This window comes from Mustelus asterias, chromosome 4 (genome assembly GCF_964213995.1).
Source record: "Mustelus asterias chromosome 4, sMusAst1.hap1.1, whole genome shotgun sequence".
Lineage (NCBI taxonomy): Eukaryota > Metazoa > Chordata > Chondrichthyes > Carcharhiniformes > Triakidae > Mustelus > Mustelus asterias.
The window spans coordinates 34,714,771-34,734,747 of record NC_135804.1 but is presented as its reverse complement, the minus strand read 5'-3'; positions in this window follow the sequence as shown (position 1 = coordinate 34,734,747).

Here is a 19,977-nt window from a genome sequence, read left to right as displayed (position 1 = left end):
TGGATTGATGCTCATACAAGCTCTCGAGCCCCAGGCTCTTGAGCTGCATCCTGCAGATTGTAAGCTCAGGGTGTGAATTGGGAATGTCAAAGGTCGGAGAGAAGCAAGCTCCAACGATGTGCCGAGTGTGAGTTACAGATGATTTTAACATCCTATAGAGCCTTCTATCCCTACAGATAGAAGGTTCTATAGCCAAATTTGCAGATGACACAAAAGTAGGCGGACAGTAAGTTGCAAGGAGGAAATAAGAACCTTACAAGTGGATGTAGATAGGTTAGGAGAGTGGGCCAAAATGTGGCAGATGGAGTTTAATGTGGATAAGTGTGAGGTCATGCACTTTGGTTGGAAAAATGGGAAGGTGACTTATTATCTAAATGAAAGTTTATTTATGAGTCATTAATCGGCTTACATTAACACTGCAAAGAAGTTACTGTGAAAATCCCCTAGGAGAGACTTTGGGGTGCTCTGGTGCAGAGGGATCTGCGTGTCCTCATTCATGAGTCAAAGAAAACTAGCATGCAGGTACAGCAGATGATAAAGAAAGTGAATGGAATGTTGGCATTTATAGCTAAAGAAATAGAATATCAAGGTAAGGAAGTATTGTTGCAACTATACAGGGCATTGGTGATGCCGCACTTGGAGTTTTGGTCCCCGTATTTGTGGAAAGATGTAGTGGCACTGGAAGCAGTTCAGAGGAGGTTCACTAGATTGATTCCAGAGATGAGGGGTTTGTCGTATGAAGAGAGATTGAACAGTTTAGGCCTATACTCTGGAATTTAGAAGAATGAGGGGAGATCAAATTCGTTACCCCAAAGTACGGTAGATGCTGGGATAGTGAGTAAATTTAAGGAGGAGTTGGACAGATTTTAATGGCTTGAAGGATTATGGGGAGAAGGCAGGAAAATAGGGATGAGGAGCATAACAGCCATGATCGAATGGTGTAGCAGACTTGATGGATCGAATAGCCTTATTGTGTTCCTATATCTTATGAACTTATAAACTTATGAATTTCAACATGGGTCAGTTGCTTTCCTGATAATGTTGGGACCACACAATATAATTTGCAACAGACCTTCCTAGGCCTGATGAAGCAAAGGTACACGTATTGGGTGGCACAGTGGCACAGTGGTTAGCACTGCTGTCTCAGTGCCAGGGACCTGGTTTCAATTCCGGCCTTGGGTGATATCGGTTTGGAGTTTACATGTTCTCCCCGTATGTATGTGGGTTTCCTCCAGGTGTTCTAGTTTCCTCCCACAGTCTAAAGATGTGCAGGTTAAGTGGCTTGGCCATGCTAAATTGCCCCTTAGTGTCCCAAGATATGTGGGTTAAAGGGATTAGTGGGGTAAATATGTTTGGGTTATGGGGATCTGATCTGATGAGATGCTCTGGCGGAAGGACATTAATAAACCAGATGGGTTTTTACGACAATCAGATAGTTATATGATCACCATTACTGAGACGAGCTTTAAATTCCAGATGATTACTTGAATTTAAATTCCACGAGCCTCAATGGTCGGATCTGAATCCGTGTCACCAGATCATTAGCCTGGGCCTCTGAATTACTAGTCAGGTGGCATTACCACCATGTCTTCATCAACATCTGAGGGTAGCCAGCCTGGTGCCAATTCCCAAATTACTTCATGTTGACTATCGAGGCCATTTGGGAAAGTGATGTACTTGTTTGTTCTGGTGAATCAGGCATCGATGCTTAATGTAGCAAACTGGGAAATGTCCCTTGTAACAGACTGAAAGGAACCAGCTGTCAAACAAATTAAGGGGTATGTTGTGTATTCATCAGTTTGCGGTTTACTTTATACATCTGAATGACCTCAGAGCAATGCCGACATGGCACTAGTTCTAAATCTACAATTTACAGTGCCTTATACATTTCAATTACAAGGTGTCACCACACATATTCAGAGTCCGGGCTTTTCAGGTCTTTTTCTGGACACTTCTGTCTATTTTACCTCTCAGAGGATACACCCAGGCTTCATAAATCAAGCACAGTGAAAATAGATCTATCAACAGACTAACATAATCAAATAAAGATTAATTCATAGAAATCATAGAATTAAACCAATGAACACTGCATCTTTTCCCCCTTTTAAGTAAAATTCTCTATTCAATTTAAACCATTCTAAACAACAATTGTATGTACATCAAAGCATTTCTTAGAGTTCAACTTGTTGTTTTCTCTAAATTCAGAAATAAGTTCATAAGATATAGGAGCAGAATTAAGCCATTTGGAATGCTCCGCCATTTGATCATGGCTGATATGTTCCTCATCCTCATTTTCCTGCCTTCTCTCCATAACCCTTCAACACATTGCCAATTAAAAATATTGTCTAACTCCTCCTTAAATTTGCTCACTGTCCCAGCATCCACTGCAATTTGGGATAGCGAATAGGGCGGGATTTTCCAGTCGCACTTGCCCCAAAACCGGAAAATCCTGCCCGAGGTTGACAGGCCTTTCCATGGTCCACCCTGCACCACCCCCCCCCGCCCCCGCCCCCACTATGATTCCTGTGGTGGATGGAACAGGAAAATTCACCCCATAGTCTTTGAGATCTGAAGGTCGCTGAGATCTATGATTTGAGGTTGTGGTTCTGTGCGGTCAACTTGATGAAGCGATTGATCAACATCTCTTAGAGCGAAAGGAAATGTATCCTCATAATCACTGACCTCCAAGTCTCCTGTTCCATTCACTCTCAAGCACCTCACATCTCACTTGGTGTTGCCATCCAACAGAGGAGCATTGATACCGAGCATCCGCTTGACCTGTTTTGGACTTGATGCCGATGATGCGGGATTGTTGTTGCGATTTGGTTGTTTGATTTGAAGCCAATCTCCAATTTCAAATTGTGGCTCCCTTGACTTGTTAAAATATGCTTTTGCTTGACAATGTCATCTGCTTTCACACTGACCTTCTCATCCACTGGCAGTGACAGCTTAAGAATGGTCAATGGCATGTGGAAGCTATCGACCTATCATAAGTTTGGCTGATGTGAGCTTAACCAATACGTACAAAGTAGGATATGAATGAATGATCAGATGTTTTCATCTCCACCAATCTAGCTATCGGATTGTCCTTTATGACCCCGTTGAATCGTTCAATGGCACACTTGATTGTGGATTGTATCGGACCTCATATTCTGGTGAATTCCATAATTTTGGAAGAACTCCGTGAAGTGACTGCAAACAAACTGTTGCCCATTGTCCATATGATAGTCTCCAGCAAACCTCATTTTGTGAACAACTTGTCTAGAATATCAATGACTGAAGTGGGGCTTATGAAATTTGTAGCAGCAATTTCCAGCCATTTGCTATATAGTTCATGAATAACAAGCAGAAAACATTGATTCCTAGGGGCTGCTTGCACCTTCCAAAAATATCAACTTGGAGTTGTTGCCATGGTTTTGTTGGCCATGAGGTCAGTTGTGGATGTGCGGGACACATTTAACAGATTTTTCACTGAATGCACCAGCCGCACAGTTTCTCATGAATTGTTCTATACTGCAATCTATTGCTGGCCACCAGCTGTTGTAGAAACTGCTGTTTCATCTTAACACCTTCATGAATGGGCTACAAAACAATATGGGGTCAGTCTTCCTCTAGTTCATGATGCCACTCAATTTTGAGGTACTTTCCGCAGCATTCTGTCTGTCACAAATTACATAGAATCCCCACAGTGCGGAAGCAGGCCATTTGGCCCATCGAGTGTGCACCGACTCTTTGATAGAGCATCTTACCCAGGCCCACCCCATCCCCGTAACCCCATGCATTTACCCCACTAATCCCCAGAACCTACACATCTTTGGACACTAAATGGCAATTTAGCAAGGCCAATCCACCTAACTTGCACATCTTTGGACTGTGGGAGGAAACCAGAGCACTTGGAGGAAACCCACACAGATGTGGAGAGAACAGGCAAACTCCACACAGACAGTTACCCAAGGCTGGAATCTAATCCAGTTTCCTGGAGCCGTGAGGCAGCAGTGTTGACCATTGTGCCACTATGCTGCTCCATTTCCTCCTCCAAATCCTCTCCAGTGACAGTATTCCTAGTTGTGCGTGAAATCACAGTGATCATATAGTCAGTGTTTCAAGTTGCTTCACGATCACTGACACTGTTGTGATGAGAGCTCTTATTATTTTTTAATCTTTTTGGCGTCTATTGTGTTATTCTGTGAAGCAGGCCTGTGGGTGTGTCTGTTTGTGAGAATAAGTTAATTAAGCTGGGGACTGATAGGTTGGGTTTGAGGCAAGAGAACAATGGGGGTGTTGAAGGCATGCATTTGAAGTAGGTTCGGCCAAGTGAATTTTCTATAAGTAAAGAAGCAATGATAGAAATTTGGATTAGGAGATAAGTAAGGATTTGAATTTTCAGCTGTGGAATTTCAAAGGGGAGCAAAAGGTTTTACAACTTGGAAAACATTATAAACAAATAAGAAAAGGTTATTCAATTTTATTTAACCTGAAAGGGGGAGCATTAGGGAGAAAATGAAAGGTTTTTATGTTTTGGGAAAGTTAACTTCGAACAAGGGGCTAAGAACACTGAAATCAAAGATGAAAGAGAGATAGGATTTTTAAGGAGAAATGTTGAACTGTGTTGGGTGGTGGCTATGTGAGGCCTCCTGGATACAGCTGTCTGAGGAGAAAAGAGCTGTGAAGAGGCAAAGTTTGAAGCAGCCATTCCATCCAAGTCAGATAAGTGCCTATTTTCAGAAAGCAGGGTTTTGTTTTTGATGCTGTTTGAATTTCCACAGCAGAATGGAAGTGAATTTGAGAGGTCCTTTGATATACCTTCCCTACAACAACAGCCTTGTAGTAATATTACTGGAATTTTGTAGTTAAACATCTATCAGAGAGTGTTGCCTAGATGGTGTTTACCTGTGTATCTAACCAAGTCAGGTTGTTTGAAAAATGTTATGTGAAGCAATTTTTAACTGTGTAACTGTAATCTTGGGTGTTTAATTTTTGTTTTTTTTATTAATATAATATATACCTAGTGTTTAAAATTCCAAAGTGTTACTGGAATTTTTAGCTTCCGAATCCTGTAAACTTTTTTTTCTCATTGTCAGAATACAAAAAAAAGGTTGTGATACGTGGGTCAAATTTCCTTTTTGGATTTGGCTTGCATAATAAATAATAACGGCTGGATCATAACACTGTCATGTATAATAGTAGTATGACTGAGCATATTAGCTAGCAGTTGTATATACCTATAAGACACTCAAAAGCAAAGTTATATTGATGAAAATGATCTGACCATCTGTTGATGCATAGAGATAACCAGATCCTTGCACAGCTAACAATGTAGTCAGCACTTGGTAATCAATGTGGAGAATTAACTTTCTTCCATAGAGATACAAGTGCACAAGAGTAGAAGCAGGTTAGTGCTTCCCTTTCTATACTATGGCATTTGCATACAGTTTGCAACAATGGACATGAGGCAAATGTGACTGTTTATTTACTACCATTAGCTGTGAGAGTACAGCTTCACTTGCAGTTTGTGATACATTTATTGTGACACACATTTTCACACGTGTCCGGAAATGTGTGAGGACTGCTGGATGCGCTATGTACACCTGTAACATTTCAAATGCTGTTTGTTGTGTGATCGTCCATTCCCAATGTATATCTTTGCACAGTAGCTTCCAAAGGGGCTCCACGATCTTTGATAGTTAGGAATGATTTTGCGATAAAAATTGGTTGCACTAAGGAATGATTGAACTCTTTCATGTTAGATGGGATCGGAAAATGCATGAATGACTATGACATTGCCATGTATAGTCTTTACTCCAGCTGGTGTCACTCTTTATCCCATAAAATCAATTGCAAATGCCACAAATGTGCATTTGTCCTTCTCAGATGTCAAATTGTGTTTTGTGAGTTGACTAAGCACTGCTGATAATCATTGATCATGTTTTGTTTTGCTCCTTCCATGGACAACAATGCCGTCAAGTAAGTTGAATGTCCACTCAACATCTGTCAAGATTGAAAAAACAAAATTCTGGAATGCGCTGTGTGCTGAATTTAATCCATTGGGCATTTTGAGGTGTGATGACTTCAGTCAGGCTAATGAGGATGGCCAGCTAGAATATGAACTCCCTGATGAGTCCTTACGCTGGGCACTGCAGGGACTGGGGTGTATTACTGACCCCTTTAATCACCTTTTAATTTGATGTTTTAACTTTCCTTTCCGCTTTGTTTTTTTTTGTTTTAGGCAGTTCCCCTCCTTTTAGGGAGTTGCCCTTTATGAGTTGTCCTTAAGTTAGTTTGATTTTGTTTATTTGGTTCAACACAAAAAGATATCCCTGATGAATCCTAATTGATGGTCTAATCAGGAAACCTCATGCTTCCTATTTAAAGCAGGTGTGTCAGTCTCTCTGCCTGCTAAAGCAACCGAGAGACAGCTCTGTTGTATAGTATTCTCTTGTAAATAAAGAAACCTTGCTGATGGGACCTTCTCCTCTGTGGAGTTATCTCATGAGGTACTGAAGCATACCTTCATGAACGTCAAAAGCTGCAAAGTATCAGCTTTGCTCAGCTTAATGTTTCTGAGGATATCTCACTCATATATCAAACTTTATGAAGACTGTGGAGTCATGAAATGATGCTGGCAGTTTTTGGATTGTAGAAAGTGAGTACCTGTCTGGAATGATAACTATGTTGCCTGCCTTAAGGCTGAGGAATAGTCTAAGTTTGCCATTTTGTTTTGTTGTGCAATAACTAGGTTTATTATCATGGCAATGAGTCAATTCATTCAATAATAACTTTGGCATGGACTGCAAATAGCAACTATCTCTTCGGGGAGGTGGTGGTATAGCTACTGGACGCAATCTAGAAACCCGGGGCAAGATCTGGGGACGGGTGTTCAAATCCCACCACGGCCGACGGTGAAATTTGAATTCAATAAAAATCTGTAATTAAAAGTTTAGTAACAGCCATGAAACCAATGTCGGTTGTCATAAAAACGCACCTGATTCCTTTAGGGAAGGAAATCCAATGTCCACATCCCATGAATAAATAGGAATTAGAATGTGTAAATAAGGATAGTCTGCATCATCAATCATGTTAATGCGTGCTCTGGTAGGGTTTGAATCAAAGCCTATCGAAACATTAGGTAGAAAGTGAACCTGTCTAGGGTGAGGTTTGTGTAGTGTACTGGAACTGTGATCAGTTCCGAAACCAAAATAATTAAGTTCTCATAAGTTTGAACAGTGTCTGTAACAAGAGTGAGAAAAATAAATCGCAAAATACTAATGGTAAAGTTTGATATCCAAAATAGGTACTTTCACATCAACATGGAAATGCCCACAAACTGGACTGAGCAATCCTTAAAATGACCTGCTGCCTTGTGGTTCATGATGGGTGGTGCAGTGGCACAGTGGTTAACACTGCTGTCTCACAGCACCAGGGATCTGGGTTCCAGTCTTGGGTGGCGTTTGCACGTTCTCCCCGTGTCTGCATGGGTTTCTTCCCACAGTCCAAAGGTGTGTAGGTTAGGGGGATTAGTGGGGTAAAAACATGGGGTGACAGGGATAGGGCCTGGGTGGAATACTCTGTCGGAGAGTCGGTGCAGACTCAATGGGCTGAATGGCCTCCTTCTGCACTGCAGGGATTCTATGATTCATTCACATGCTGCCTTGATGTCAAGGGCAGTCACTCTCACCTCACCTCTGGAGTTCAGCTCTTTTGTCCATGTTTGAACCAAGGCTGTACTGAGGTCAGGAGTCAAGTGGGCCTGGTGGAACACAGACTGAGCAGCAGGTAGGCATTGAACAAATCCATCAATCCCATAACATGGGAGGGTCTCCCAATAATGAAAGAAACATTGCTTGAGCTGGTGAAGTGAAAATTTTCTGGACCATCCTTGTCACCAATTTTGTTGTATATCCTCACTTTGTGCGATACTTTATGTATCTGATTTACCTCAAGAGCAATGCAAAGATGACACTGCTTCTAAATCTACAACAGGTTTAGCTACAGCGCTTTACAATATCTTTTCAATTACAAGGTGTTACCACACATATTCAGAGCTCAAGATTCACAGCACTTTCTCTGGATGCTTGTACGTACTTTAGCTTTCAGAGGCTACACCAAGGCTTAATCAATCAAGCAGAGAGAACATAGATCAATCACTGGGCTAACATAATTAAACACAGATCAATTAAATTATTGAAAATGGCAGTTTTGACATTGAGGTGCTGGCCAAGCTTGATCCCCTAGTACAGCATTTAGCAGATCCTGTTCCAGGAATCTGTACATGTCTGCAGTAGAACTTTTGTGGTGATAGGTTCAGTTACTAGTTACTAGTGGTGTACCACAAGGATCTGTTTGTCATTTTTATAAATGACCTGGATGAGGGCGTGGAAGGATGGATTAGTAAATTTGCCGATAACACTAAAGTCGGTGGAGTTGTGGACAGTGCGGAAGGTTGTTGCAGGTTACAGAGGGACATAGATAAGCTGCAGAGCTGGGCTGAGAGGTGGCAAATGGAGTTTAATGTGGAAAAGTGTGAGGTGATTCACTTTGGAAGGAGTAACAGGATTACAGAGTACTGAGCTAATGGTAAGGTACTTGGTAGTGTGGATGAGCAGAGAGATCTCAGTGTCTGTGCATAGTTCCCTGAAAGTTGGCACTCAGGTTGATAGGGTTGTTAAGAAGGCGTACAGAGTGTTAGCTTTTATTGGTAGAGGGATTGAGTTTCGGAGCCAGGAGGTCATGTTGCAGCTGTACAAAACTCTGGTGCTGCCGCACTTGGAGTATTGCGTAGTTCTGGTCGTTGCATTATAGGAAGGATGTGGAAGCATTGGAAAGGGTGCAGAGGAGATTTACCAGGATGTTGCTGGTATGGTGGGAAGGTCTTATGAGGAAAGGCTGAGGGACTTGAGGTTGTTTTTGTTGGAGAGAAGAAGGTTAAGAGGTGACTTAATAGAGGCATACAAGATGATCAGAGGATTAGACAGCGTGGATAGTGAGAGCCTTCTTCCTCGGATGGTGATAGCTAGCACGAGGGGACATAGCTTTAAATTGAGGGGTGATAGATATAGGACAGATGTCAGAGGTAGGTTTTTCACTCAGAGAGTAGTAAGGGCGTGGAATGCCCTGCCTGCAGCAGGAGTGGACTCGCCAACATTAAGGGCATTTAAATGGTCATTGGATAAACATATGGATGATATTGGAAAAGTGTAGATTAGATGGGCTTTAGGTTGGTTTCACTGGTCGGCGCAACATCGAGGACCAAAGGGTCTGTACTACGCTGTAATGTTCTATGTTCTATGTTCTAGGTGAACTGTAGTGGATCCAGGCAATCTGGGAGACTAGAGTTGATTTGTGCCATGACTAATTTTTTGAAGCACTTCATAATGATGGAAGTTGAAGCCACTGGGCGTAGTCATTAAGGCACGCTGCCTGGCTTTTGTTTGGTACAGGGATGATAGTCATCTTTTTGAGGCAGGTAGGGACCTCAGATCAGAGTAAGGAGAGTTTAAAGATGTCTGCAAATACCCCCGCCACCTGGTCTAACTGTGCAGCCCAACTATGGTCTAACATGCACACTACACATCAAATAGCAAATGCGACCAAGACAAATCTCATGCATTTCTTGATGACTTATCCAGATGTCAGTAAACACTGGGCCCTATTTTACCATTTTGATTCTGAGTGCTGGACGGACTTGAAACTGGGATTGTTTCAGATTCAACTTTTAGTCCCATTCTCAGGCACCCTCATACACACTCTGCCTGCAAAAATATCAGCGATTCTGAATCGCACTGCACAAAGCTGTGGGCGGGGCTTAATGCTCCCGCAATCCTGCAGATCCGATCAGCACCTCCAACTGCGCATGTGCAGAAAAAAAATGATAGAATGCTGCTCCCCTGCCACATCGCTCCCGGGCCGGAAGATGTCTTCCCCTGGCTCCCACAGACATTGCCCCACTCCCACAACATTACTGACCCCCTTATTCCCCCATCCCCTGCCACCCAGACCAATCACAAGCCCTTCCCCCCCTTCCCTCCCACCGATCACAAGCAGAATGGCGGCAGACTACCTTTCCCTCCACTGATCTCAGGCAGAGTGGCAACGGACCCCCCTTTCCATCCACTGATCTCAGGCAGAGTAGCAGCGGACCCTCCTTCCCCCCCCCACCACCAATCTCAAGCAGAGCCATCGGATGCGAGGCACTTACCTCCTCACTAACTGGAGTGCCTGAATCTGACTTCTATGGAGCATGTCTGTATCGCGCCGATTCTGGATGGGCGAACACGGTGGTAAAGGGGGAAGTGCTGGTAAGTTTGGGCATGCAGCCCATTAAGTCAATTTAAATGCATGCAAATGCATTTAAATGGCCATTGCACCTGTTTTGGGCGCGGTCCTGATCATGGCCATTTCAGGCCTTGGTAAAGGGGGAACCGGCGCGGAGGCGGGTGCGGATCGCGCTACTCGCTTCACGCCCGACTTTACCAAGTTTTTGTGCCCAAAAACGGGTGCAACGCGATGGTAAAATCGGGCCCTGTGAGTTTTTTAAAATACTTTTCCAATTCAATCAAATCAAATCCAATTCAGAGTCTCAACAAGTTGAGACATTTCAGATCCAGGCTGACAAGACAGGGCGAGCGACCAAATCACCCTGTCCTGGGCCTGATCGGGCCCTGTGAGTTAACTAATCTCGATGTAACTCCCTTATGAGGGATTGCAAGTTTTTGCTCCCCCCTTTCGAAGATCTAACCTTCAAAGCATTAGTGTTCTGCTCAGCGTGGCTGAAGAGCCTACGAGTTGATTTTGGAATACAGAGCTTGGAATCCAGGGGAACAGAGTATTGGTAGATGAGTTTGAAACTTTGGCAGGAGTGAAGCCACTGAGTCTTATGAAGTGAATCCTGAGGTTGGACTTTAAAAAGTGAAAAGCTAAGATATGCAGTCCCTCACAAGGGAGTTTGATCGAGATTGGTTGACTCACAGGCTGGAACTTTCTGGACTTTCACGCTAGTGGGATCCTCTGGTCCTGCCGATGACGCATCCCCACCACAGGTTTCACTGTGGAGAGGGGTGGCTTTCAACAGGAAACCTCATTGACAACGGTGGCACCAGAAGTTCCCGCTACCGGCCAATGGAGAGCTGCCTCCCACAGCTGTCAAACATGCGATGGGATGCATAGTAAATCCTGCCCACACTGCTCACTGACATCTGGATGAGTCGTCAAGAAATGGTCTTGGTCGCATTTGCTGTTTGCTGTGTTAGACCATAGTTTGACAGCTAATTCATATTTACCTTGTGTTAATCCTGAATGTCAGGGTATAAGACAGATGTTAGAAATTGTCTTCTCTTTCTGACCTTTTGTTTGTTTAGAAACTGTGGAATTTTGTGGTTTTATTCTCTGAGTAGGTCTTGGATATCAAACTTTGTCTACTTTAAACAAAAAGTTACTGGTCCCCAACCAGATACTACCAAAACCTTGGGGGTCTGGTCCAGAATCATCACAAGGTGATAATGCAATGAAAGTGAAAGAGAGTTAGTCTAGATGATGGAAACTGCCCTGTTAATCCGAATAACAGAAAGATCCTATGGTCCAGTTAACTGCCGGTGAGTGTCCCTTTAATTACTGCTTCTGTGATTCTGGGACACCTGTCCCTCCAAGGCTTACTGGCAGCTCCAATGCTGAATAAAACTTACACAATTTATTTTAATTAAAATCACATCAGGGTCCTAATTGCCTGATAAGACCTTGACTTAAAAATATTCATAAGGTCCCAATTTGTGTATGATAGACACCTCAGCCACCTCCTTCAAAATACATAGTTAAATGCAGCAGTAATTCTACTACTCTTGAGGCCAACTTCTCCTGTTGTTCTGTCAGTGTTAAAATTGGGACTTAGATTTTCATATAAGCTCCATAATTACTTTCTGTTCTGTGGTGTACAAGATTAAATCATAATTTGATTAAAAAGGCTGCACTGGAAAAGACACTAAATGATCAATTCAAATGCATGAAGCTGTAATGATATGATCGAGTCAAAGAGTTTGAGTATAATTGATACTTATTTCCATATATTTTATTTCTATGGACCTTGAATTGTCACAATGATGTACAGGGATCCCAATCAAGTGGAATTGTTATATGTAATAAAATTTAACTGGTCATTGTTTAATTGACTGATTAAAATTAATATTGTTTAACAAGAGGGCGATGCTGCCTTTTAGTGGTTACGCAGATGGAGCTTGATATATAAACACTATTTATTTTGCTGTCTTCATTAACACATTTGTGTCAAACATTCGAAAGAGTTCTTTTTCTGTTTGTTCAAATTAACATTCAGGTTTATCCACCCAAGAGATGACATTGTCAAAGCAATGGATCATTCTTTCAGAATTAATTTTACATTCACAGGAGGCTACCAATGTAGCTCCAGATCACAGCAGACATTTATAATTTTTATCCACCCTTACATAACTTGGAATAACTTTCATTATTCAACAGAACAGTTCATTCTACTGTGACTAACCACTGGATGTCCTTTGGCATTTCCCATGGTAAGTTGGAGGATACAATCTGGCACAGTTAGTCGTAGGGCGGGATCTTACGGCCTCACTCGTCCCAAAACCATAAAATCTCACCCGAGGTCACGGACCATCCCACAGTCCGCCCCTCGTCTGTTCCAATTCCCGTGGCAATAAAATTCCAGCCATAGAGTCAAAGCACAATGCAGCATGGAAACAGGCCCTTCAGCCCAACCGGTCCATGCCGACCATGGTGCCCTCCCAGCTAGTCCCAATTGCCCATGTTTTTGGGCCATATCCCTCTAATCCTTTCCCATCCATTTACTTATCCAATTGTATTTTAAATGTTGCTATTGTATCTGCCTCAACCACTTTCTCTGGCAGCTCATTCCATACACACACCACCCTCTGCATGAAGCCACCCTTCTGTGTGTCTTGCAAAGCTGAAGTTCATTCATGACTGTTTCTTTACCATGTCAAATTGAAAAGCCACAGAAGGCAATTATTAGGTTTATGGAAGGTTTGTTCTGGAGATAGGATGAAGCCTATTGACTAGAAAGAGAAAGATCTGTCTTTGGGACCACAATCATTGCCTCCTTTAATTTACTTTAGAGTTAGTCGGAGTGAAATGAGGAGATTAACTGGTGAATCAAACTTGCTGTCCTTGGCAACTGCTGTTAAAGAAAGGTGAGGAATTGGAGTCTACCCTGGCCTGTATTGTCTGTACACCATGCACTTCTGCAGCTTAAAAGCCCAGTTCAGAGGCTGCAATTGGACACAGATGTCACGACTAAGGCGGCATTTTACTATGTTCTTCTGGCTATGAAAAGCCATTTAAAAAAAATAATTACAATGTAAGTGGTGGAATTCCCTCAGCAACATAAACATTTTAGAAAAAGAATGTTACACACCTAAAACTTCAGGTGACACAGTCGTCACAATAGTTTATGATCCCTCTGGGACTGCAAACTAAAATAACCACATTTACTGAATGACACTGAAATGAAAGAAATACCAAAAGTTACCTTTTAATTTAACATGAGTCAAAACCAATGCAAATTAAACATGAATTAACAAGCAATAGCTGTTAAATAGTCGATGCAGCAAAGATTTACCTCAAACAACCACAAGAACCCACATCAGTTCCTGCACAAATGTGAAAAGCCTCACAACACTAGGTTAAAGTCCAACAGGTTTATTTGGAATGACGAGCTTTCAGAGCGCTGTTTCTTCATCAGATGAGTGGGCTTTTTGCAGGGTGTGGATGAAGGGTGAAGCAGCAGCGCTCTGAAACTCATGATTCTGAATAAACCTGTTGGACTTTAGCCTGGTGGTGTGAGACTTCTTACTGTGCCCACCCCAGTTCAATGCTGGCATCTCCACATCCTGCACAAATGTGGCACAACATCACCACACAGTTCCACAATATACCATTGTTTATTCACACAGTGTAGTCCAGGAGACTTATCCAACAGCTTTCACCTTATCAGCATGGCACACTTCTATCAATCCTCTTTCCCTCAGGTCATGAACCAAACAGAGGCAGAGAGAGAAATGCGAAGAATTCTTGTGAGAACAAGAAGTAAATCACTTAGCAAGAGGCTAGTTTTTTCTGTCTGGCAGGAAAGGAGACAGAAGTTCTTCAAAGAAATACGCAAGCTGGTTAAAATGGTCCAAACCTAGAAAACAGTGTGATAACTTGGAGGCACTAAAGGGCTGGATGTTTTCCCAGGAGTGACTAAACTGCGAAATGTGGTATTATTAGTTGGTCGTTGAAAAGAAGCTCTGGAAAGCAACACCATCACGACTTCATGACCTGAGGGAAAGAGGATTGATAGAGGTGTGCCATACTGATAAGGTGAAAGCTGTTGTTGTTGGATAAGACTCCTGGACTACCCTGTGTGAATAAACAATGGTATATTGTGGAACTTTGCCTCTGCATCTGTGCGTGGAGCACCTTCACCCTTCAGCTCCTCTGTTTGTAGCTCTCCTTTGTGTTTCCTAGCCACACAGTTTCTTTTTTAACTTTCTTCCTGTTGATACTGCTTCCAGTTCAAGGGTCGCATGTCACATGGGTCAGTATTTCTTATTATCTAAGTACATTACAACTGATCCCTTTACAATTGGTGTAAACTCTTAAAAATCATGTTCAAACATTTTTAAAAACAATTACAAATTTTGCAAACCTTTTAAAGAAATTTAAAAATTTTCTTACCATACTCCTTTGGGGTCACCACAGGTTGTCCTCTCAACATTTCCCGTTTGCACCCTTCATCTTATTTATCACAGGAAAAAATATTACAGAATGGTATTTATCTCCAAAAATGAAGGGAACTTTCCCCACTTTCAAAGGAAGAGTTTATATTTGGAACATTCAAACCTGACAGGCAGGGAAAAGTCAGATGTTCTATTAAGGCTATGCCTTACCATGATGATAAGAACAACATAACCAAACATTTCCTCCGTCCCTTCTTTCCATTCCACCAACCAAGGAACCTCCTGGGATGCTTTTGTCAAGAACCAGCCCAGCTCCCTCTCGGGACACACACTAATTCAGCACCAACCATCCCAGCCAGCAATATAGAATCAGAGCATCATAGAAACCCTACAGCGAAGAAGGAGGTCATTTGGCCCATCGAGTCTGCACCAACAACAATCCCACCTAAACCCTATACCCATTACCCCACATATTTACCCCACTAATCCCTCTAACCAATGCATCCTGGGACACTAAGGGACAATTTAGCATGGCCAATGCACTTACCCCGCATATCTATAATCCAACAGTTCTTTACTCTCTGGGGAAAAGAAAAACTGCCCAACATCCAGAGTATTGCTAGTTTACACTCAGGTCCTCTGACCCTCCCCAATGTGTCAGTTAAACTATGGCTGGGAATGATATCTGGCCTTTAACTATTTTATGAAGCTTCATGAGATTCTTTAAGCCAGGAGTCATCCTTGTAGTTCTCTGGATCTATTTTAAGGTCATTCTATCACCTTAAAGCTTTATTTCTCAAATGTTAGTTAAGCTACTGAGAGTATGGAAATTATGCAATGCATAGTGTATGTCTGGAAGTTGTGAGCCCAACATTTTCTCCCATTAATTTTAATAGGCTGAAAATTAAGAGTGGAAGTGCTTGATTAATGTGTGCTAGACAAATTGCTGTGTGCCAGTGTATATGGGGAAGCTTATTCTCTAGCCGGGGGGGGGGGGGGGGGGGGCGGGGTTGGGTGTTGGGGGGGGGGGCGGGATGAGGGAGTCAGGGAAAGGAGGAGACATTGTCAGGGACTGTATTTGTATTGGTAGGAATGTTACTTTATATTCAGTGCAGCATTGTTTGCTTTGTTCCTAACTCTTGTAACCTTATCGAGCAAATACAATAATGCCAAGGCCTGTACAGTCTTACGGCAGGCGAAGATGAAATATGACAGCAAAAGTAAATAATAGCCTCCGTTTATAACTTAATGCATAACAACTCTCAATGGCCAGCTTATAAAACAGTGTTAAATAGATGGAAATTGTGCATTAATTTGTGTGTAGCCACCCAGAAACTGGCACACTCTAATAGCACAATTACAGATATAGAAATGAGGCAAAATGAATGAAGATCTGGTAAAATAGTTCTCTACCATGTTTCCTTCTCCATTTCCCTTTCCTTTCCGCAAGAAAGCAAATTATTCAACAACATTCTTGATCTCATGCTGCAAGGTTTATTTTTGAAATCTGTAGTTTACAATCTTAATAAAACGATCCCTGCTTCCTTCAAAACACTATCCCGTATACAAATTTTAACCTCTATTAATTCCAGAATCTGTTGCGACATCAGTGACATTTATCTGCTGAAATATATTTTTACGTTGAACACTAAGATCAAACAGAAAACTCTTCCAATCGTCAGTTTTTTGAAACATTTTTAATTGATTCTATTCTTTACTACAGTAAGTAATTCCAGATGAATGGATTGATAAATTGTATCACACTAATGTGTTTCAAAATCCATTGGATAAATGAAGAGAAAAGGCATTGGGCCAGATTTTATGGTCCTTCCTGCTGGCAGGATCTTCCGGTCCCGCTGAAGCCAACCCCCGTGGTAGGTTTCCCGACGGTGAGACGGGTGAACCACACAAAACTGTAGACATCGGTGGGACCAGAAAATCCGGCTAGTGGCCAATGCGAATCCCCTCTGCTGCCAGAAAATATGCCACGCGGGGACAAAAAATGGTGAGAAAGCTAGCTGGAGATCAAAAGTGAAGTTTTCTAGGCCAACATAATAGTTTCATCTTCTTCCTGAATTGTTTAGGTGATGATCTGTCTGTGTGGAGTTTGCACGTGGAGTTCAGCCATGTCTGCGTGGGTTTCTTCCAGTTTCCTCCCACAGTCCAAAGATGTGCGGGTTAGGTGCATTGGCCATGATAAATTGCCCCTTAATAATAACCCACGAGATGCATGGGTTAGAGGGATTAGTAGGGTAAATTTATGGGGTTACAGGGATAGGGCCTGGGTGGGATTTTTGTCAGTGCGAATCCGATGGGCTAAATGGCCTCCTTCTGCACTGTAGTGATTCTATGACCTCTGAATTATCCTTCTGGTTGTTGATCTTAATGGACCGATTTAATGTCAGTTAATAATTACAGACCTTGGACAAATATTCGTTGTTAAATACCTTTAATTACTATCCATTCAAAAACAAAGCACCTTCTGATAAGCAGCGGACTATCTTACTATTATCAGTAAATTAAGACACTCAGTATTCAGCAATGATAATCACGTTTAGCAATGAACAAGCATGAAATGTGTCCCCTGAACCTAATAACACATCAGGCGGGCACCGATCCAGATCTGAAGATTGGAACAGTTTACATTGAGATTGCAGATATTCAGTAAGGTGACATTTCCTGAGATGGAAATGAGCCTTATTTTACAGTAGCTTCTGGAGATGAAAGCATTAATCTTTGCCTTGGAAACACAAGCCTTTCGAGCAATGTCCAAGGAAATAGCTTTGGCAACATTGCTAAATGTCATCTGGCCAAGAGTAAGAGCTGGCAAGAGGTTTGAATGTATATACATGACTTGGATGAAGGGATTGAAGGGATGATTGTCAAATTTGCTGATGACACAAAGATAAGTAGGATAGTGAGTTGTGAAGAGGACAAAAAAAATGAAGGCTACAAAAACAATAGATAGGTTAAGTGAGTGGGCAAAGATCTGGCAAATGAAGTATAATGAAGAGGCATACTTAATAGAGGCATACAAGATGATCAGAGGATTAGATAGGGTGGATAGTGAGAGCCTTTTTCCTCGGATGGTGATGGCTAACACGAGGGGACATAGCTTTAAATTGAGGGGTGATAGATATAGGACAGATGTTAGAGGTAGGTTCTTTACTCAGAGAGTAGTAAGGGCGTGGAATGCCCTGCCTGCAGCAGTGGTGGACTCGTCAACATTAAGAGCATTCAAATGGTTATTGGATAAACATATGGATGATATTGGAATAGTGTAGATTAGAGGGGCTTTAGATTGGTTCCACTGGTCGGCGCAACATCGAGGGCCGAAGGGCCTGTACTGCGCTGTAATGTTCTATGTTCTAATATGAGCAAATGTGAAATTGTCCATGTTGGCAGTAAGAATAAAAAAGAATCATATCATCTAAACAGTAAGAGATTGCAGAGCTCTGAGGTGCAAAGGGTTCTGGGTGTCCCAGTGCATAAATTACAAAAGGCTGGTATGCAGGTACAGCAAATAGTGATTTGTAAAGTTAGGAATGTCATCATATGTTATTTATTGAGAGGCAAATTGATTACAGAAGCAGGGAGGTTATTCTTCAGTTGTACAAAACACTGGGTGGATTGTGTGATGAGGAAAGGATGGAGGGCCAGGCTTATAGCTGCTGGAGTTTAGAAGAGTAAGAGGCATAGAAAATAAAAGCAGGAGAGTGCCAATTCAGTACTTCAAGCCTGCTCTGCCATTTATTATGATCATGGCTGATCATTAAATTCAATATCATCAAACATATAAATTTTGGGGGGTCTTGATAGGGTGGATGTGGAGAGGATGTTTCATCTTTTGGGAGAATCCAGAACTTGGGTCACTGTTTAAAAATAAGGGGTCGTCCATCTAGAGATGAGGTGATTATTTTTCACTCAGAGGGTCGTGAGTCTTCGGAACTCTCTTGCTGGGAAGGTTATGGAAGCAGTCTTTGTACATTTATAAGGCAGAGATGGATAAATTCTTGGTAAGCAAGGGAGTGATAGATTATGGGGGTAGGTGGAATGCAGATTTGAGTTTACTATTGGATCAGCCATGATCTTATTTAATGGTGGAGCACACTCAAGGGATCGAATGGCCTACTCCTTGTTTGTATGTTTCATACATGTTTTGTATTACGACAACTGAAAACTCTCACGGACCCAAGAAGCCATTGCCTACCTTTTTGCCAATCAGAATTTGAAAGGCAGAATGGAAGTTATCAATAAATCTGCTGCCTCCTCTTTTATGGGAAGTTGTTTCCAATGCATTGTTTATATAAAATAGTTTATTTTAGTTGGAAAACATGCTTGCTATGATTGCCTGCTAATATTCATGATTGGACAATAATTCTATCCATGAAACAAATCTCTGTGGCACCCTACTATATTCCTCACAATTGATGAGGCTCAACAGTCGGAAGTCAATTCCTACTGCATGCTATAATCCTCACTGACACAAAGCAGAAGCATATTTATTGATATTCACTGCCACACAGTGCAAAGCACATAGGCACAATATCAAAAGCAAGAACAGCAACCACACCATCAGGCAATACATACATAGAAAACACACTGGGTGGAATTTTACCAGCTCGTCCCGTCATCGATGGGTGGAGCAAACTGGTAAAGTCACCCGAGAGCTGAGAAATTAGGATTATGCCCAATCTCTTGGCTCTCGCGATTTTACCACACCCTGATTTCTGGTGTGGTCAGCCTTTCGCTGGAAATGGGCAAGAGGCTGATTAATTTATTTAAACGTATCTAAATGTTGATTTGCATGTGTTTATCAAGCCCAGCGCTCAATCATCCGGCTTGCTTGCCTTTATGGCCTCACCGGGAGAGGTTCTCTCCGGCAAGGGAAACATTTGCTTGCCATGAAGGGGGAACAGTCGTGTTGGCCTCGCTGGTGGAAGCGAAGGCCATTGAGGCCCCCCCAGGGAGGCCGAGGGCAAGGCGGGGGAGTGCCCCTTGGGCAGTGCCAGACTGGTAGTTCAAAATTCTTGCATCGGAATAGTCTCTGTTGAAGACCCTTAGGAGTAAAGTTTATGTTCTCCAATCTGCTAACCATACATTGAGAGGCAACCGAGTCTTGATCAAAATCTTCGACACTGCAAACTGTTGAATAAAAATCATTAAATGAGCACATTGTTGGAGATTTTCAGTGACTCCCCCAGTTACTGGATTAAATAGGGGGCCAGTAAGGTGCTTGAACTCCACATAGTCTCTG